Genomic DNA, 14,263 nt, shown 5'->3' with positions numbered 1-14,263 from the left:
GAGGCGCTCGTGGTTCCATGGTGTAACGGTTAGCACTCTGGACTTTGAATCCAGCGATCCGAGTTCAAATCTCGGTGGAACCTACGTGCCTTCTTGCGGCAGATAAAAACAAAAAAGGCTCAACTTTATTTTTGTTGCTGGTGAGCCGTAAGCGACTTCTTCTTTGCTTTCCTCTGAGCAGTGGCCTCTCTCGTCAAGGTTCCATGGTGTAATGGTTAGCACTCTGGACTCTGAATCCAGCGATCCGAGTTCAAATCTCGGTTGGACCTGCTTTTGCCACGAATGTGCGCAGGGCCCGTTCTGAGAAATTCTTTTGACAGCAGTGGGCCCCAAAGGCTCACGCAACTGCGAGGGTACGTTTCGCACCGCAAAAAGCGCAGTCTGTCTCCTTGGGGACGTGCGCGTAAAAGGGCAGGAGCCCTTTGGAGAATGCGGGCATCCATCCCGCTACCTCTCGCATGCTAAGCGAGCGCTCTACCATTTGAGCTAATTCCCCTGGAGATGCAGTTAATTTTTTCTTTCTTTTGTTGTTGCTGTTTGTCTTCTTTGCTTTTGGTTATTATGATCGCCGCCAACTTGTTTGTTTTTAGACTCATTTCTTCTAATGCTTGCTTGTTTCATTCAGTGTTTTTAATGTTGTTTTTTGGGCTTTCTTGTTGTTGTTGCTTTATTACAAACGATCCACTTGGCTTTCACAAGATTGTGATCCTGTATCAGAAGTGACTGTTGCGGTCAAGTAAGTCTGCACCCCTGAGGACCGTAACAGGGTGAGTAGAGCAGGGCAGAAACAAGTTTCTCAGAAATCGAGGTGCTTTTTGCCACAAGCGCAGACTTCCGGATGCTCCCTGCATTCAAAGCCACGTGAAGAGCGTCGCTCGAGGGCAGGCGGCGGTGCGCCAGCTGCGTGAGCGTGGCTCGTTGGTCTAGGGGTATGATTCTCGCTTTGGGTGCGAGAGGTCCCGGGTTCAAATCCCGGACGAGCCCGTGGTCAGGCTTGGTCCTGAAGCTTTTCTGCCTGCTAAGGGGCCCACGAGCAGTCAGCAAACTTTGGGGAAATTGGGCAGACGTCTGGCCGGAGCCAGGCCGGTTAGCTCAGTTGGTTAGAGCGTGGTGCTAATAACGCCAAGGTCGCGGGTTCGATCCCCGTACGGGCCAACGTCTTTTGTTCTCTGTTAGCTCGTCTCTGCTCTTCTCTCAAAGCGACGGGTGGTGTCACGTAAACCCCTGCAGACCAAACCCTAGGGGGATGTGGCCGAAATAGCTCAGTTGGGAGAGCGTTAGACTGAAGATCTAAAGGTCCCTGGTTCAATCCCGCGTTTCGGCAGATGCAGCTTTCTTTTGTCTTTTGGTCGAGGGTGGCCAGTGACCAAAACTCACTGGGATACAACCCCTCGCTCTGACTGGTTCCCCCTAGCCGCAACACTATCTACCTCCAGGTCAGCTGTCAAAGAGGCGCTCGTGGTTCCATGGTGTAACGGTTAGCACTCTGGACTTTGAATCCAGCGATCCGAGTTCAAATCTCGGTGGAACCTACGTGCCTTCTTGCGGCAGATAAAAACAAAAAAAGCTCAACTTCATTTTTGTTGCTGGTGAGCCGTAAGCGACTTCTTCTTTGTTTTCCTCTGAGCAGCGGCCTCTCTCGTCAAGGTTCCATGGTGTAATGGTTAGCACTCTGGACTCTGAATCCAGCGATCCGAGTTCAAATCTCGGTGGGACCTGCTTTTGCCACGAATGTGCGCAGGGCCCGTTCTGAGAAATTCTTTTGACAGCAGTGGGCCCCAAAGGCTCACGCAACTGCGAGGGTACGTTTCGCACCGCAAAAAGCGCAGTCTGTCTCCTTGGGGACGTGCGCGTAAAAGGGCAGGAGCCCTTTGGAGAATGCGGGCATCCATCCCGCTACCTCTCGCATGCTAAGCGAGCGCTCTACCATTTGAGCTAATTCCCCTGGAGATGCAGTTAATTTTTTCTTTCTTTTGTTGTTGCTATTTGTCTTCTTTGCTTTTGGTTATTATGATCGCCGCCAACTTGTTTGTTTTTAGACTCATTTCTTCTAATGCTTGCTTGTTTCATTCAGTGTTTTTAATGTTGTTTTTTGGGCTTTCTTGTTGTTGTTGCTTTATTACAAACGATCCACTTGGCTTTCACAAGATTGTGATCCTGTATCAGAAGTGACTGTTGCGGTCAAGTAAGTCTGCACCCCTGAGGACCGTAACAGGGTGAGTAGAGCAGGGCAGAAACAAGTTTCTCAGAAATCGAGGTGCTTTTTGCCACAAGCGCAGACTTCCGGATGCTCCCTGCATTCAAAGCCACGTGAAGAGCGTCGCTCGAGGGCAGGCGGCGGTGCGCCAGCTGCGTGAGTGTGGCTCGTTGGTCTAGGGGTATGATTCTCGCTTTTGTTGCGAGAGGTCCCGGGTTCAAATCCCGGACGAGCCCGTGGTCAGGCTTGGTCCTGAAGCTTTTCTGCCTGCTAAGGGGCCCACGAGCAGTCAGCAAATTTTGGGGAAATTGGGCAGACGTCTGGCCGGAGCCAGGCCGGTTAGCTCAGTTGGTTAGAGCGTGGTGCTAATAACGCCAAGGTCGCGGGTTCGATCCCCGTACGGGCCAACGTCTTTTGTTCTCTGTTAGCTCGTCTCTGCTCTTCTCTCAAAGCGACGGGTGGTGTCACGTAAACCCCTGCAGACCAAACCCTAGGGGGATGTGGCCGAAATAGCTCAGTTGGGAGAGCGTTAGACTGAAGATCTAAAGGTCCCTGGTTCAATCCCGGGTTTCGGCAGATGCAGCTTTCTTTTGTCTTTTGGTCGAGGGTGGCCAGTGACCAAAACTCACTGGGATACAACCCCTCGCTCTGACTGGTTCCCCCTAGCCGCAACACTATCTACCTCCAGGTCAGCTGTCAAAGAGGCGCTCGTGGTTCCATGGTGTAACGGTTAGCACTCTGGACTTTGAATCCAGCGATCCGAGTTCAAATCTCGGTGGAACCTACGTGCCTTCTTGCGGCAGATAAAAACAAAAAAGGCTCAACTTTATTTTTGTTGCTGGTGAGCCGTAAGCGACTTCTTCTTTGCTTTCCTCTGAGCAGCGGCCTCTCTCGTCAAGGTTCCATGGTGTAATGATTAGCACTCTGGACTCTGAATCCAGCGATCAGAGTTCAAATCTCGGTGGGACCTGCTTTTGCCACGAATGTGCGCAGGGCCCGTTCTGAGAAATCCTTTTGACAGCAGTGGGCCCCAAAGGCTCACGCAACTGCGAGGGTACGTTTCGCACCGCAAAAAGCGCAGTCTGTCTCCTTGGGGACGTGCTCGTAAAAGGTCAGGAGCCCTTTGGAGAATGCGGGCATCGATCCCGCTACCTCTCGCATGCTAAGCGAGCACTCTACCATTTGAGCTAATTCCCCTGGCCGCAGAAGGCAGAATCTTCTCCCTGTTAGGTCCACCACCATTATTGAATCCATTCAAAGGCCCACTTTCATTCCTTTGCCTTTGACCTTGTCTCGAGGTGTGTCATTTCTTCCATTGCAGTTAATTTTTTCTTTCTTTTGTTGTTGCTATTTGTCTTCTTTGCTTTTGGTTATTATGATCGCCGCCAACTTGTTTGTTTTTAGACTCATTTCTTCTAATGCTTGCTTGTTTCATTCAGTGTTTTTAATGTTGTTTTTTGGGCTTTCTTGTTGTTGTTGCTTTATTACAAACGATCCACTTGGCTTTCACAAGATTGTGATCCTGTATCAGAAGTGACTGTTGCGGTCAAGTAAGTCTGCACCCCTGAGGACGGTAACAGGGTGAGTAGAGCAGGGCAGAAACACGTTTCTCAGAAATCGAGGTGCTTTTTGCCACAAGCGCAGACTTCCGGATGCTCCCTGCATTCAAAGCCACGTGAAGAGCGTCGCTCGAGGGCAGGCGGCGGTGCGCCAGCTGCGTGAGCGTGGCTCGTTGGTCTAGGGGTATGATTCTCGCTTTGGGTGCGAGAGGTCCCGGGTTCAAAATCCCGGACGAGCCCGTGGTCAGGCTTGGTCCTGAAGCTTTTCTGCCTGCTAAGGGGCCCACGAGCAGTCAGTAAATTTTGGGGAAATTGGGCAGACGTCTGGCCGGAGCCAGGCCGGTTAGCTCAGTTGGTTAGAGCGTGGTGATAATAACGCCAAGGTCGCGGGTTCGATCCCCGTACGGGCCAACGTCTTTTGTTCTCTGTTAGCTCGTCTCTGCTCTTCTCTCAAAGCGACGGGTGGTGTCACGTAAACCCCTGCAGACCAAACCCTAGGGGGATGTGGCCGAAATAGCTCAGTTGGGAGAGCGTTAGACTGAAGATCTAAAGGTCCCTGGTTCAATCCCGGGTTTCGGCAGATGCAGCTTTCTTTTGTCTTTTGGTCGAGGGTGGCCAGTGACCAAAACTCACTGGGATACAACCCCTCGCTCTGACTGGTTCCCCCTAGCCGCAACACTATCTACCTCCAGGTCAGCTGTCAAAGAGGCGCTCGTGGTTCCATGGTGTAACGGTTAGCACTCTGGACTTTGAATCCAGCGATCCGAGTTCAAATCTCGGTGGAACCTACGTGCCTTCTTGCGGCAGATAAAAACAAAAAAGGCTCAACTTTATTTTTGTTGCTGGTGAGCCGTAAGCGACTTCTTCTTTGCTTTCCTCTGAGCAGCGGCCTCTCTCGTCAAGGTTCCATGGTGTAATGGTTAGCACTCTGGACTCTGAATCCAGCGATCCGAGTTCAAATCTCGGTGGGACCTGCTTTTGCCACGAATGTGCGCAGGGCCCGTTCTGAGAAATCCTTTTGACAGCAGTGGGACCCAAAGGCTCACGCAACTGCGAGGGTACGTTTCGCACCGCAAAAAGCGCAGTCTGTCTCCTTGGGGACGTGCGCGTAAAAGGGCAGGAGCCCTTTGGAGAATGCGGGCATCGATCCCGCTACCTCTCGCATGCTAAGCGAGCACTCTACCATTTGAGCTAATTCCCCTGGCCACAGCAGAATCTTCTCCCTGTTAGGTCCACCACCATTATTGAATCCATTCAAAGGCCCACTTTCATTCCTTTGCCTTTGACCTTGTCTCGAGGTGTGTCATTTCTTCCATTGCAGTTAATTTTTTCTTTCTTTTGTTGTTGCTATTTGTCTTCTTTGCTTTTGGTTATTATGATCGCCGCCAACTTGTTTGTTTTTAGACTCATTTCTTCTAATGCTTGCTTGTTTCATTCAGTGTTTTTAATGTTGTTTTTTGGGCTTTCTTGTTGTTGTTGCTTTATTACAAACGATCCACTTGGCTTTCACAAGATTGTGATCCTGTATCAGAAGTGACTGTTGCGGTCAAGTAAGTCTGCACCCCTGAGGACCGTAACAGGGTGAGTAGAGCAGGGCAGAAACAAGTTTCTCAGAAATCGAGGTGCTTTTTGCCACAAGCGCAGACTTCCGGATGCTCCCTGCATTCAAAGCCACGTGAAGAGCGTCGCTCGAGGGCAGGCGGCGGTGCGCCAGCTGCGTGAGCGTGGCTCGTTGGTCTAGGGGTATGATTCTCGCTTTGGGTGCGAGAGGTCCCGGGTTCAAATCCCGGACGAGCCCGTGGTCAGGCTTGGTCCTGAAGCTTTTCTGCCTGCTAAGGGGCCCACGAGCAGTCAGCAAATTTTGGGGAAATTGGGCAGACGTCTGTCCGGAGCCAGGCCGGTTAGCTCAGTTGGTTAGAGCGTGGTGCTAATAACGCCAAGGTCGCGGGTTCGATCCCCGTACGGGCCAACGTCTTTTGTTCTCTGTTAGCTCGTCTCTGCTCTTCTCTCAAAGCGACGGGTGGTGTCACGTAAACCCCTGCAGACCAAACCCTAGGGGGATGTGGCTGAAATAGCTCATTTGGGAGAGCGTTAGACTGAAGATCTAAAGGTCCCTGGTTCAATCCCGGGTTTCGGCAGATGCAGCTTTCTTTTGTCTTTTGGTCGAGGGTGGCCAGTGACCAAAACTCACTGGGATACAACCCCTCGCTCTGACTGGTTCCCCCTAGCCGCAACACTATCTACCTCCAGGTCAGCTGTCAAAGAGGCGCTCGTGGTTCCATGGTGTAACGGTTAGCACTCTGGACTTTGAATCCAGCGATCCGAGTTCAAATCTCGGTGGAACCTACGTGCCTTCTTGCGGCAGATAAAAACAAAAAAGGCTCAACTTTATTTTTGTTGCTGGTGAGCCGTAAGCGACTTCTTCTTTGCTTTCCTCTGAGCAGCGGCCTCTCTCGTCAAGGTTCCATGGTGTAATGATTAGCACTCTGGACTCTGAATCCAGCGATCCGAGTTCAAATCTCGGTGGGACCTGCTTTTGCCACGAATGTGCGCAGGGCCTGTTCTGAGAAATCCTTTTGACAGCAGTGGGCCCCATAGGCTCACGCAACTGCGAGGGTACGTTTCGCACCGCAAAAAGCGCAGTCTGTCTCCTTGGGGACGTGCTCGTAAAAGGTCAGGTGCCCTTTGGAGAATGCGGGCATCGATCCCGCTACCTCTCGCATGCTAAGTGAGCGCTCTACCATTTGAGCTAATTCCCCTGGCCGCAGAAGTCAGAATCTTCTCCCTGTTAGGTCCATCACCATTATTGAATCCATTCAAAGGCCCACTTTCATTCCTTTGCCTTTGACCTTGTCTCGAGGTGTGTCATTTCTTCCATTGAAGTTAATTTTTTCTTTCTTTTGTTGTTGCTATTTGTCTTCTTTGCTATTGGTTATTATGATCGCCGCCAACTTGTTTGTTTTTAGACTCATTTCTTCTAATGCTTGCTTGTTTCATTCAGTGTTTTTAATGTTGTTTTTTGGGCTTTCTTGTTGTTGTTGTTGCTTTATTACAAACGATCCACTTGGCTTTCACAAGATTGTGATCCTGTATCAGAAGTGACTGTTGCGGTCAAGTAAGTCTGCAAACCTGAGGACCGTAACAGGGTGAGTAGAGCAGGGCAGAAACAAGTTTCTCAGAAATCGAGGTGCTTTTTGCCACAAGCGCAGACTTCCGGATGCTCCCTGCATTCAAAGCCACGTGAAGAGCGTCGCTCGAGGGCAGGCGGCGGTGCGCCAGCTGCGTGAGCGTGGCTCGTTGGTCTAGGGGTATGATTCTCGCTTTGGGTGCGAGAGGTCCCGGGTTCAAATCCCGGACGAGCCCGTGGTCAGGCTTGGTCCTGAAGCTTTTCTGCCTGCTAAGGGGCCCACGAGCAGTCTGCAAACTTTGGGGAAATTGGGCAGATGTCTGGCCGGAGCCAGGCCGGTTAGCTCAGTTGGTTAGAGCGTGGTGCTAATAGCGCCAAGGTCGCGGGTTCGATCCCGTACGGGCCAACGTCTTTTGTTCTCTGTTAGCTCGTCTCTGCTCTTCTCTCAAAGCGACGGGTGGTGTCACGTAAACCCCTGCAGACCAAACCCTAGGTGGATGTGGCCGAAATAGCTCAGTTGGGAGAGCGTTAGACTGAAGATCTAAAGGTCCCTGGTTCAATCCCGGGTTTCGGCAGATGCAGCTTTCTTTTGTCTTTTGGTCGAGGGTGGCCAGTGACCAAAACTCACTGGGATACAACCCCTCGCTCTGACTGGTTCCCCCTAGCCGCAACACTATCTACCTCCAGGTCAGCTGTCAAAGAGGCGCTCGTGGTTCCATGGTGTAACGGTTAGCACTCTGGACTTTGAATCCAGCGATCCGAGTTCAAATCTCGGTGGAACCTACGTGCCTTCTTGCGGCAGATAAAAACAAAAAAGGCTCAACTTTATTTTTGTTGCTGGTGAGCCGTAAGCGACTTCTTCTTTGCTTTCCTCTGAGCAGTGGCCTCTCTCGTCAAGGTTCCATGGTGTAATGGTTAGCACTCTGGACTCTGAATCCAGCGATCCGAGTTCAAATCTCGGTTGGACCTGCTTTTGCCACGAATGTGCGCAGGGCCCGTTCTGAGAAATTCTTTTGACAGCAGTGGGCCCCAAAGGCTCACGCAACTGCGAGGGTACGTTTCGCACCGCAAAAAGCGCAGTCTGTCTCCTTGGGGACGTGCGCGTAAAAGGGCAGGAGCCCTTTGGAGAATGCGGGCATCCATCCCGCTACCTCTCGCATGCTAAGCGAGCGCTCTACCATTTGAGCTAATTCCCCTGGAGATGCAGTTAATTTTTTCTTTCTTTTGTTGTTGCTGTTTGTCTTCTTTGCTTTTGGTTATTATGATCGCCGCCAACTTGTTTGTTTTTAGACTCATTTCTTCTAATGCTTGCTTGTTTCATTCAGTGTTTTTAATGTTGTTTTTTGGGCTTTCTTGTTGTTGTTGCTTTATTACAAACGATCCACTTGGCTTTCACAAGATTGTGATCCTGTATCAGAAGTGACTGTTGCGGTCAAGTAAGTCTGCACCCCTGAGGACCGTAACAGGGTGAGTAGAGCAGGGCAGAAACAAGTTTCTCAGAAATCGAGGTGCTTTTTGCCACAAGCGCAGACTTCCGGATGCTCCCTGCATTCAAAGCCACGTGAAGAGCGTCGCTCGAGGGCAGGCGGCGGTGCGCCAGCTGCGTGAGCGCGGCTCGTTGGTCTAGGGGTATGATTCTCGCTTTGGGTGCGAGAGGTCCCGGGTTCAAATCCCGGACGAGCCCGTGGTCAGGCTTGGTCCTGAAGCTTTTCTGCCTGCTAAGGGGCCCACGAGCAGTCAGCAAACTTTGGGGAAATTGGGCAGACGTCTGGCCGGAGCCAGGCCGGTTAGCTCAGTTGGTTAGAGCGTGGTGCTAATAACGCCAAGGTCGCGGGTTCGATCCCCGTACGGGCCAACGTCTTTTGTTCTCTGTTAGCTCGTCTCTGCTCTTCTCTCAAAGCGACGGGTGGTGTCACGTAAACCCCTGCAGACCAAACCCTAGGGGGATGTGGCCGAAATAGCTCAGTTGGGAGAGCGTTAGACTGAAGATCTAAAGGTCCCTGGTTCAATCCCGCGTTTCGGCAGATGCAGCTTTCTTTTGTCTTTTGGTCGAGGGTGGCCAGTGACCAAAACTCACTGGGATACAACCCCTCGCTCTGACTGGTTCCCCCTAGCCGCAACACTATCTACCTCCAGGTCAGCTGTCAAAGAGGCGCTCGTGGTTCCATGGTGTAACGGTTAGCACTCTGGACTTTGAATCCAGCGATCCGAGTTCAAATCTCGGTGGAACCTACGTGCCTTCTTGCGGCAGATAAAAACAAAAAAAGCTCAACTTCATTTTTGTTGCTGGTGAGCCGTAAGCGACTTCTTCTTTGTTTTCCTCTGAGCAGCGGCCTCTCTCGTCAAGGTTCCATGGTGTAATGGTTAGCACTCTGGACTCTGAATCCAGCGATCCGAGTTCAAATCTCGGTGGGACCTGCTTTTGCCACGAATGTGCGCAGGGCCCGTTCTGAGAAATTCTTTTGACAGCAGTGGGCCCCAAAGGCTCACGCAACTGCGAGGGTACGTTTCGCACCGCAAAAAGCGCAGTCTGTCTCCTTGGGGACGTGCGCGTAAAAGGGCAGGAGCCCTTTGGAGAATGCGGGCATCCATCCCGCTACCTCTCGCATGCTAAGCGAGCGCTCTACCATTTGAGCTAATTCCCCTGGAGATGCAGTTAATTTTTTCTTTCTTTTGTTGTTGCTATTTGTCTTCTTTGCTTTTGGTTATTATGATCGCCGCCAACTTGTTTGTTTTTAGACTCATTTCTTCTAATGCTTGCTTGTTTCATTCAGTGTTTTTAATGTTGTTTTTTGGGCTTTCTTGTTGTTGTTGCTTTATTACAAACGATCCACTTGGCTTTCACAAGATTGTGATCCTGTATCAGAAGTGACTGTTGCGGTCAAGTAAGTCTGCACCCCTGAGGACCGTAACAGGGTGAGTAGAGCAGGGCAGAAACAAGTTTCTCAGAAATCGAGGTGCTTTTTGCCACAAGCGCAGACTTCCGGATGCTCCCTGCATTCAAAGCCACGTGAAGAGCGTCGCTCGAGGGCAGGCGGCGGTGCGCCAGCTGCGTGAGTGTGGCTCGTTGGTCTAGGGGTATGATTCTCGCTTTTGTTGCGAGAGGTCCCGGGTTCAAATCCCGGACGAGCCCGTGGTCAGGCTTGGTCCTGAAGCTTTTCTGCCTGCTAAGGGGCCCACGAGCAGTCAGCAAATTTTGGGGAAATTGGGCAGACGTCTGGCCGGAGCCAGGCCGGTTAGCTCAGTTGGTTAGAGCGTGGTGCTAATAACGCCAAGGTCGCGGGTTCGATCCCCGTACGGGCCAACGTCTTTTGTTCTCTGTTAGCTCGTCTCTGCTCTTCTCTCAAAGCGACGGGTGGTGTCACGTAAACCCCTGCAGACCAAACCCTAGGGGGATGTGGCCGAAATAGCTCAGTTGGGAGAGCGTTAGACTGAAGATCTAAAGGTCCCTGGTTCAATCCCGGGTTTCGGCAGATGCAGCTTTCTTTTGTCTTTTGGTCGAGGGTGGCCAGTGACCAAAACTCACTGGGATACAACCCCTCGCTCTGACTGGTTCCCCCTAGCCGCAACACTATCTACCTCCAGGTCAGCTGTCAAAGAGGCGCTCGTGGTTCCATGGTGTAACGGTTAGCACTCTGGACTTTGAATCCAGCGATCCGAGTTCAAATCTCGGTGGAACCTACGTGCCTTCTTGCGGCAGATAAAAACAAAAAAGGCTCAACTTTATTTTTGTTGCTGGTGAGCCGTAAGCGACTTCTTCTTTGCTTTCCTCTGAGCAGCGGCCTCTCTCGTCAAGGTTCCATGGTGTAATGATTAGCACTCTGGACTCTGAATCCAGCGATCAGAGTTCAAATCTCGGTGGGACCTGCTTTTGCCACGAATGTGCGCAGGGCCCGTTCTGAGAAATCCTTTTGACAGCAGTGGGCCCCAAAGGCTCACGCAACTGCGAGGGTACGTTTCGCACCGCAAAAAGCGCAGTCTGTCTCCTTGGGGACGTGCTCGTAAAAGGTCAGGAGCCCTTTGGAGAATGCGGGCATCGATCCCGCTACCTCTCGCATGCTAAGCGAGCGCTCTACCATTTGAGCTAATTCCCCTGGCCGCAGAAGGCAGAATCTTCTCCCTGTTAGGTCCACCACCATTATTGAATCCATTCAAAGGCCCACTTTCATTCCTTTGCCTTTGACCTTGTCTCGAGGTGTGTCATTTCTTCCATTGCAGTTAATTTTTTCTTTCTTTTGTTGTTGCTATTTGTCTTCTTTGCTTTTGGTTATTATGATCGCCGCCAACTTGTTTGTTTTTAGACTCATTTCTTCTAATGCTTGCTTGTTTCATTCAGTGTTTTTAATGTTGTTTTTTGGGCTTTCTTGTTGTTGTTGCTTTATTACAAACGATCCACTTGGCTTTCACAAGATTGTGATCCTGTATCAGAAGTGACTGTTGCGGTCAAGTAAGTCTGCACCCCTGAGGACGGTAACAGGGTGAGTAGAGCAGGGCAGAAACACGTTTCTCAGAAATCGAGGTGCTTTTTGCCACAAGCGCAGACTTCCGGATGCTCCCTGCATTCAAAGCCACGTGAAGAGCGTCGCTCGAGGGCAGGCGGCGGTGCGCCAGCTGCGTGAGCGTGGCTCGTTGGTCTAGGGGTATGATTCTCGCTTTGGGTGCGAGAGGTCCCGGGTTCAAAATCCCGGACGAGCCCGTGGTCAGGCTTGGTCCTGAAGCTTTTCTGCCTGCTAAGGGGCCCACGAGCAGTCAGTAAATTTTGGGGAAATTGGGCAGATGTCTGGCCGGAGCCAGGCCGGTTAGCTCAGTTGGTTAGAGCGTGGTGCTAATAACGCCAAGGTCGCGGGTTCGATCCCCGTACGGGCCAACGTCTTTTGTTCTCTGTTAGCTCGTCTCTGCTCTTCTCTCAAAGCGACGGGTGGTGTCACGTAAACCCCTGCAGACCAAACCCTAGGGGGATGTGGCCGAAATAGCTCAGTTGGGAGAGCGTTAGACTGAAGATCTAAAGGTCCCTGGTTCAATCCCGGGTTTCGGCAGATGCAGCTTTCTTTTGTCTTTTGGTCGAGGGTGGCCAGTGACCAAAACTCACTGGGATACAACCCCTCGCTCTGACTGGTTCCCCCTAGCCGCAACACTATCTACCTCCAGGTCAGCTGTCAAAGAGGCGCTCGTGGTTCCATGGTGTAACGGTTAGCACTCTGGACTTTGAATCCAGCGATCCGAGTTCAAATCTCGGTGGAACCTACGTGCCTTCTTGCGGCAGATAAAAACAAAAAAGGCTCAACTTTATTTTTGTTGCTGGTGAGCCGTAAGCGACTTCTTCTTTGCTTTCCTCTGAGCAGCGGCCTCTCTCGTCAAGGTTCCATGGTGTAATGGTTAGCACTCTGGACTCTGAATCCAGCGATCCGAGTTCAAATCTCGGTGGGACCTGCTTTTGCCACGAATGTGCGCAGGGCCCGTTCTGAGAAATCCTTTTGACAGCAGTGGGACCCAAAGGCTCACGCAACTGCGAGGGTACGTTTCGCACCGCAAAAAGCGCAGTCTGTCTCCTTGGGGACGTGCGCGTAAAAGGGCAGGAGCCCTTTGGAGAATGCGGGCATCGATCCCGCTACCTCTCGCATGCTAAGCGAGCACTCTACCATTTGAGCTAATTCCCCTGGCCACAGCAGAATCTTCTCCCTGTTAGGTCCACCACCATTATTGAATCCATTCAAAGGCCCACTTTCATTCCTTTGCCTTTGACCTTGTCTCGAGGTGTGTCATTTCTTCCATTGCAGTTAATTTTTTCTTTCTTTTGTTGTTGCTATTTGTCTTCTTTGCTTTTGGTTATTATGATCGCCGCCAACTTGTTTGTTTTTAGACTCATTTCTTCTAATGCTTGCTTGTTTCATTCAGTGTTTTTAATGTTGTTTTTTGGGCTTTCTTGTTGTTGTTGCTTTATTACAAACGATCCACTTGGCTTTCACAAGATTGTGATCCTGTATCAGAAGTGACTGTTGCGGTCAAGTAAGTCTGCACCCCTGAGGACCGTAACAGGGTGAGTAGAGCAGGGCAGAAACAAGTTTCTCAGAAATCGAGGTGCTTTTTGCCACAAGCGCAGACTTCCGGATGCTCCCTGCATTCAAAGCCACGTGAAGAGCGTCGCTCGAGGGCAGGCGGCGGTGCGCCAGCTGCGTGAGCGTGGCTCGTTGGTCTAGGGGTATGATTCTCGCTTTGGGTGCGAGAGGTCCCGAGTTCAAATCCCGGACGAGCCCGTGTTCAGGCTTGGTCCTGAAGCTTTTCTGCCTGCTAAGGGGCCCACGAGCAGTCAGCAAATTTTGGAGAAATTGGGCAGACGTCTGTCCGGAGCCAGGCCGGTTAGCTCAGTTGGTTAGAGCGTGGTGCTAATAACGCCAAGGTCGCGGGTTCGATCCCCGTACGGGCCAACGTCTTTTGTTCTCTGTTAGCTCGTCTCTGCTCTTCTCTCAAAGCGACGGGTGGTGTCACGTAAACCCCTGCAGACCAAACCCTAGGGGGATGTGGCCGAAATAGCTCAGTTGGGAGAGCGTTAGACTGAAGATCTAAAGGTCCCTGGTTCAATCCCGGGTTTCGGCAGATGCAGCTTTCTTTTGTCTTTTGGTCGAGGGTGGCCAGTGACCAAAACTCACTGGGATACAACCCCTCGCTCTGACTGGTTCCCCCTAGCCGCAACACTATCTACCTCCAGGTCAGCTGTCAAAGAGGCGCTCGTGGTTCCATGGTGTAACGGTTAGCACTCTGGACTTTGAATCCAGCGATCCGAGTTCAAATCTCGGTGGAACCTACGTGCCTTCTTGCGGCAGATAAAAACAAAAAAGGCTCAACTTTATTTTTGTTGCTGGTGAGCCGTAAGCGACTTCTTCTTTGCTTTCCTCTGAGCAGCGGCCTCTCTCGTCAAGGTTCCATGGTGTAATGGTTAGCACTCTGGACTCTGAATCCAGCGATCCGAGTTCAAATCTCGGTGGGACCTGCTTTTGCCACGAATGTGCGCAGGGCCCGTTCTGAGAAATCCTTTTGACAGCAGTGGGACCCAAAGGCTCACGCAACTGCGAGGGTACGTTTCGCACCGCAAAAAGCGCAGTCTGTCTCCTTGGGGACGTGCGCGTAAAAGGGCAGGAGCCCTTTGGAGAATGCGGGCATCGATCCCGCTACCTCTCGCATGCTAAGCGAGCACTCTACCATTTGAGCTAATTCCCCTGGCCACAGCAGAATCTTCTCCCTGTTAGGTCCACCACCATTATTGAATCCATTCAAAGGCCCACTTTCATTCCTTTGCCTTTGACCTTGTCTCGAGGTGTGTCATTTCTTCCATTGCAGTTAATTTTTTCTTTCTTTTGTTGTTGCTATTTGTCTTCTTTGCTT

At 51.3% G+C, this 14,263-nt stretch overlaps 52 non-coding genes across 52 annotated transcripts; 47 read left to right on the top strand and 5 right to left on the bottom strand.

Moving 5' to 3' along the window:
• The first annotated feature begins 11 nt into the window (after positions 1 to 11).
• On the top strand, positions 12 to 83 carry trnaq-uug (transfer RNA glutamine (anticodon UUG)). The gene has a single exon. It is a non-coding gene; the product is annotated as a tRNA-Gln (tRNA).
• Positions 84 to 197: 114 nt separating this feature from the next.
• trnaq-cug (transfer RNA glutamine (anticodon CUG)) lies at positions 198 to 269 on the top strand. Its single transcript has one exon. It is a non-coding gene; the product is annotated as a tRNA-Gln (tRNA).
• Positions 270 to 912: 643 nt separating this feature from the next.
• On the top strand, positions 913 to 984 carry trnap-ugg (transfer RNA proline (anticodon UGG)). Its single transcript has one exon. It is a non-coding gene; the product is annotated as a tRNA-Pro (tRNA).
• Positions 985 to 1,081: 97 nt separating this feature from the next.
• On the top strand, positions 1,082 to 1,155 carry trnai-aau (transfer RNA isoleucine (anticodon AAU)). Its single transcript has one exon. It is a non-coding gene; the product is annotated as a tRNA-Ile (tRNA).
• A 96-nt stretch (positions 1,156 to 1,251) lies between these two features.
• On the top strand, positions 1,252 to 1,324 carry trnaf-gaa (transfer RNA phenylalanine (anticodon GAA)). Its single transcript has one exon. It is a non-coding gene; the product is annotated as a tRNA-Phe (tRNA).
• Positions 1,325 to 1,460: 136 nt separating this feature from the next.
• Positions 1,461 to 1,532, top strand: trnaq-uug (transfer RNA glutamine (anticodon UUG)). The gene has a single exon. It is a non-coding gene; the product is annotated as a tRNA-Gln (tRNA).
• Positions 1,533 to 1,646: 114 nt separating this feature from the next.
• trnaq-cug (transfer RNA glutamine (anticodon CUG)) lies at positions 1,647 to 1,718 on the top strand. Its single transcript has one exon. It is a non-coding gene; the product is annotated as a tRNA-Gln (tRNA).
• Positions 1,719 to 2,361: 643 nt separating this feature from the next.
• Positions 2,362 to 2,433, top strand: trnaq-uug (transfer RNA glutamine (anticodon UUG)). The gene has a single exon. It is a non-coding gene; the product is annotated as a tRNA-Gln (tRNA).
• Positions 2,434 to 2,530: 97 nt separating this feature from the next.
• trnai-aau (transfer RNA isoleucine (anticodon AAU)) lies at positions 2,531 to 2,604 on the top strand. Its single transcript has one exon. It is a non-coding gene; the product is annotated as a tRNA-Ile (tRNA).
• A 96-nt stretch (positions 2,605 to 2,700) lies between these two features.
• Positions 2,701 to 2,773, top strand: trnaf-gaa (transfer RNA phenylalanine (anticodon GAA)). The gene has a single exon. It is a non-coding gene; the product is annotated as a tRNA-Phe (tRNA).
• A 136-nt stretch (positions 2,774 to 2,909) lies between these two features.
• On the top strand, positions 2,910 to 2,981 carry trnaq-uug (transfer RNA glutamine (anticodon UUG)). The gene has a single exon. It is a non-coding gene; the product is annotated as a tRNA-Gln (tRNA).
• A 114-nt stretch (positions 2,982 to 3,095) lies between these two features.
• trnaq-cug (transfer RNA glutamine (anticodon CUG)) lies at positions 3,096 to 3,167 on the top strand. Its single transcript has one exon. It is a non-coding gene; the product is annotated as a tRNA-Gln (tRNA).
• A 154-nt stretch (positions 3,168 to 3,321) lies between these two features.
• On the bottom strand, positions 3,322 to 3,394 carry trnaa-agc (transfer RNA alanine (anticodon AGC)). Its single transcript has one exon. It is a non-coding gene; the product is annotated as a tRNA-Ala (tRNA).
• A 529-nt stretch (positions 3,395 to 3,923) lies between these two features.
• trnap-ugg (transfer RNA proline (anticodon UGG)) lies at positions 3,924 to 3,996 on the top strand. The gene has a single exon. It is a non-coding gene; the product is annotated as a tRNA-Pro (tRNA).
• A 97-nt stretch (positions 3,997 to 4,093) lies between these two features.
• Positions 4,094 to 4,167, top strand: trnai-aau (transfer RNA isoleucine (anticodon AAU)). The gene has a single exon. It is a non-coding gene; the product is annotated as a tRNA-Ile (tRNA).
• Positions 4,168 to 4,263: 96 nt separating this feature from the next.
• trnaf-gaa (transfer RNA phenylalanine (anticodon GAA)) lies at positions 4,264 to 4,336 on the top strand. Its single transcript has one exon. It is a non-coding gene; the product is annotated as a tRNA-Phe (tRNA).
• A 136-nt stretch (positions 4,337 to 4,472) lies between these two features.
• On the top strand, positions 4,473 to 4,544 carry trnaq-uug (transfer RNA glutamine (anticodon UUG)). The gene has a single exon. It is a non-coding gene; the product is annotated as a tRNA-Gln (tRNA).
• A 114-nt stretch (positions 4,545 to 4,658) lies between these two features.
• Positions 4,659 to 4,730, top strand: trnaq-cug (transfer RNA glutamine (anticodon CUG)). Its single transcript has one exon. It is a non-coding gene; the product is annotated as a tRNA-Gln (tRNA).
• A 154-nt stretch (positions 4,731 to 4,884) lies between these two features.
• Positions 4,885 to 4,957, bottom strand: trnaa-agc (transfer RNA alanine (anticodon AGC)). Its single transcript has one exon. It is a non-coding gene; the product is annotated as a tRNA-Ala (tRNA).
• Positions 4,958 to 5,482: 525 nt separating this feature from the next.
• On the top strand, positions 5,483 to 5,554 carry trnap-ugg (transfer RNA proline (anticodon UGG)). The gene has a single exon. It is a non-coding gene; the product is annotated as a tRNA-Pro (tRNA).
• A 97-nt stretch (positions 5,555 to 5,651) lies between these two features.
• On the top strand, positions 5,652 to 5,725 carry trnai-aau (transfer RNA isoleucine (anticodon AAU)). Its single transcript has one exon. It is a non-coding gene; the product is annotated as a tRNA-Ile (tRNA).
• A 96-nt stretch (positions 5,726 to 5,821) lies between these two features.
• Positions 5,822 to 5,894, top strand: trnaf-gaa (transfer RNA phenylalanine (anticodon GAA)). Its single transcript has one exon. It is a non-coding gene; the product is annotated as a tRNA-Phe (tRNA).
• Positions 5,895 to 6,030: 136 nt separating this feature from the next.
• Positions 6,031 to 6,102, top strand: trnaq-uug (transfer RNA glutamine (anticodon UUG)). The gene has a single exon. It is a non-coding gene; the product is annotated as a tRNA-Gln (tRNA).
• A 114-nt stretch (positions 6,103 to 6,216) lies between these two features.
• On the top strand, positions 6,217 to 6,288 carry trnaq-cug (transfer RNA glutamine (anticodon CUG)). Its single transcript has one exon. It is a non-coding gene; the product is annotated as a tRNA-Gln (tRNA).
• Positions 6,289 to 7,047: 759 nt separating this feature from the next.
• Positions 7,048 to 7,119, top strand: trnap-ugg (transfer RNA proline (anticodon UGG)). The gene has a single exon. It is a non-coding gene; the product is annotated as a tRNA-Pro (tRNA).
• A 97-nt stretch (positions 7,120 to 7,216) lies between these two features.
• Positions 7,217 to 7,289, top strand: trnai-aau (transfer RNA isoleucine (anticodon AAU)). The gene has a single exon. It is a non-coding gene; the product is annotated as a tRNA-Ile (tRNA).
• Positions 7,290 to 7,385: 96 nt separating this feature from the next.
• Positions 7,386 to 7,458, top strand: trnaf-gaa (transfer RNA phenylalanine (anticodon GAA)). Its single transcript has one exon. It is a non-coding gene; the product is annotated as a tRNA-Phe (tRNA).
• Positions 7,459 to 7,594: 136 nt separating this feature from the next.
• trnaq-uug (transfer RNA glutamine (anticodon UUG)) lies at positions 7,595 to 7,666 on the top strand. The gene has a single exon. It is a non-coding gene; the product is annotated as a tRNA-Gln (tRNA).
• A 114-nt stretch (positions 7,667 to 7,780) lies between these two features.
• trnaq-cug (transfer RNA glutamine (anticodon CUG)) lies at positions 7,781 to 7,852 on the top strand. Its single transcript has one exon. It is a non-coding gene; the product is annotated as a tRNA-Gln (tRNA).
• A 643-nt stretch (positions 7,853 to 8,495) lies between these two features.
• On the top strand, positions 8,496 to 8,567 carry trnap-ugg (transfer RNA proline (anticodon UGG)). The gene has a single exon. It is a non-coding gene; the product is annotated as a tRNA-Pro (tRNA).
• A 97-nt stretch (positions 8,568 to 8,664) lies between these two features.
• trnai-aau (transfer RNA isoleucine (anticodon AAU)) lies at positions 8,665 to 8,738 on the top strand. Its single transcript has one exon. It is a non-coding gene; the product is annotated as a tRNA-Ile (tRNA).
• Positions 8,739 to 8,834: 96 nt separating this feature from the next.
• On the top strand, positions 8,835 to 8,907 carry trnaf-gaa (transfer RNA phenylalanine (anticodon GAA)). Its single transcript has one exon. It is a non-coding gene; the product is annotated as a tRNA-Phe (tRNA).
• A 136-nt stretch (positions 8,908 to 9,043) lies between these two features.
• trnaq-uug (transfer RNA glutamine (anticodon UUG)) lies at positions 9,044 to 9,115 on the top strand. Its single transcript has one exon. It is a non-coding gene; the product is annotated as a tRNA-Gln (tRNA).
• Positions 9,116 to 9,229: 114 nt separating this feature from the next.
• Positions 9,230 to 9,301, top strand: trnaq-cug (transfer RNA glutamine (anticodon CUG)). The gene has a single exon. It is a non-coding gene; the product is annotated as a tRNA-Gln (tRNA).
• A 643-nt stretch (positions 9,302 to 9,944) lies between these two features.
• On the top strand, positions 9,945 to 10,016 carry trnaq-uug (transfer RNA glutamine (anticodon UUG)). The gene has a single exon. It is a non-coding gene; the product is annotated as a tRNA-Gln (tRNA).
• Positions 10,017 to 10,113: 97 nt separating this feature from the next.
• Positions 10,114 to 10,187, top strand: trnai-aau (transfer RNA isoleucine (anticodon AAU)). The gene has a single exon. It is a non-coding gene; the product is annotated as a tRNA-Ile (tRNA).
• Positions 10,188 to 10,283: 96 nt separating this feature from the next.
• Positions 10,284 to 10,356, top strand: trnaf-gaa (transfer RNA phenylalanine (anticodon GAA)). Its single transcript has one exon. It is a non-coding gene; the product is annotated as a tRNA-Phe (tRNA).
• A 136-nt stretch (positions 10,357 to 10,492) lies between these two features.
• On the top strand, positions 10,493 to 10,564 carry trnaq-uug (transfer RNA glutamine (anticodon UUG)). Its single transcript has one exon. It is a non-coding gene; the product is annotated as a tRNA-Gln (tRNA).
• A 114-nt stretch (positions 10,565 to 10,678) lies between these two features.
• trnaq-cug (transfer RNA glutamine (anticodon CUG)) lies at positions 10,679 to 10,750 on the top strand. The gene has a single exon. It is a non-coding gene; the product is annotated as a tRNA-Gln (tRNA).
• Positions 10,751 to 10,904: 154 nt separating this feature from the next.
• On the bottom strand, positions 10,905 to 10,977 carry trnaa-agc (transfer RNA alanine (anticodon AGC)). The gene has a single exon. It is a non-coding gene; the product is annotated as a tRNA-Ala (tRNA).
• A 529-nt stretch (positions 10,978 to 11,506) lies between these two features.
• Positions 11,507 to 11,579, top strand: trnap-ugg (transfer RNA proline (anticodon UGG)). Its single transcript has one exon. It is a non-coding gene; the product is annotated as a tRNA-Pro (tRNA).
• A 97-nt stretch (positions 11,580 to 11,676) lies between these two features.
• Positions 11,677 to 11,750, top strand: trnai-aau (transfer RNA isoleucine (anticodon AAU)). The gene has a single exon. It is a non-coding gene; the product is annotated as a tRNA-Ile (tRNA).
• A 96-nt stretch (positions 11,751 to 11,846) lies between these two features.
• Positions 11,847 to 11,919, top strand: trnaf-gaa (transfer RNA phenylalanine (anticodon GAA)). The gene has a single exon. It is a non-coding gene; the product is annotated as a tRNA-Phe (tRNA).
• Positions 11,920 to 12,055: 136 nt separating this feature from the next.
• Positions 12,056 to 12,127, top strand: trnaq-uug (transfer RNA glutamine (anticodon UUG)). The gene has a single exon. It is a non-coding gene; the product is annotated as a tRNA-Gln (tRNA).
• A 114-nt stretch (positions 12,128 to 12,241) lies between these two features.
• On the top strand, positions 12,242 to 12,313 carry trnaq-cug (transfer RNA glutamine (anticodon CUG)). The gene has a single exon. It is a non-coding gene; the product is annotated as a tRNA-Gln (tRNA).
• A 154-nt stretch (positions 12,314 to 12,467) lies between these two features.
• On the bottom strand, positions 12,468 to 12,540 carry trnaa-agc (transfer RNA alanine (anticodon AGC)). Its single transcript has one exon. It is a non-coding gene; the product is annotated as a tRNA-Ala (tRNA).
• A 525-nt stretch (positions 12,541 to 13,065) lies between these two features.
• trnap-ugg (transfer RNA proline (anticodon UGG)) lies at positions 13,066 to 13,137 on the top strand. The gene has a single exon. It is a non-coding gene; the product is annotated as a tRNA-Pro (tRNA).
• A 97-nt stretch (positions 13,138 to 13,234) lies between these two features.
• On the top strand, positions 13,235 to 13,308 carry trnai-aau (transfer RNA isoleucine (anticodon AAU)). Its single transcript has one exon. It is a non-coding gene; the product is annotated as a tRNA-Ile (tRNA).
• Positions 13,309 to 13,404: 96 nt separating this feature from the next.
• On the top strand, positions 13,405 to 13,477 carry trnaf-gaa (transfer RNA phenylalanine (anticodon GAA)). Its single transcript has one exon. It is a non-coding gene; the product is annotated as a tRNA-Phe (tRNA).
• A 136-nt stretch (positions 13,478 to 13,613) lies between these two features.
• On the top strand, positions 13,614 to 13,685 carry trnaq-uug (transfer RNA glutamine (anticodon UUG)). Its single transcript has one exon. It is a non-coding gene; the product is annotated as a tRNA-Gln (tRNA).
• A 114-nt stretch (positions 13,686 to 13,799) lies between these two features.
• On the top strand, positions 13,800 to 13,871 carry trnaq-cug (transfer RNA glutamine (anticodon CUG)). The gene has a single exon. It is a non-coding gene; the product is annotated as a tRNA-Gln (tRNA).
• Positions 13,872 to 14,025: 154 nt separating this feature from the next.
• Positions 14,026 to 14,098, bottom strand: trnaa-agc (transfer RNA alanine (anticodon AGC)). Its single transcript has one exon. It is a non-coding gene; the product is annotated as a tRNA-Ala (tRNA).
• Between the last annotated feature and the right edge of the window lie 165 nt (positions 14,099 to 14,263).

The sequence above is a fragment of the Garra rufa genome, chromosome 21 (assembly GCF_049309525.1).
Source record: "Garra rufa chromosome 21, GarRuf1.0, whole genome shotgun sequence".
Taxonomy (NCBI): domain Eukaryota; kingdom Metazoa; phylum Chordata; class Actinopteri; order Cypriniformes; family Cyprinidae; genus Garra; species Garra rufa.
Note: the sequence above shows the minus strand (reverse complement) of the source record. Positions and strands in the feature narration are given on the sequence as shown.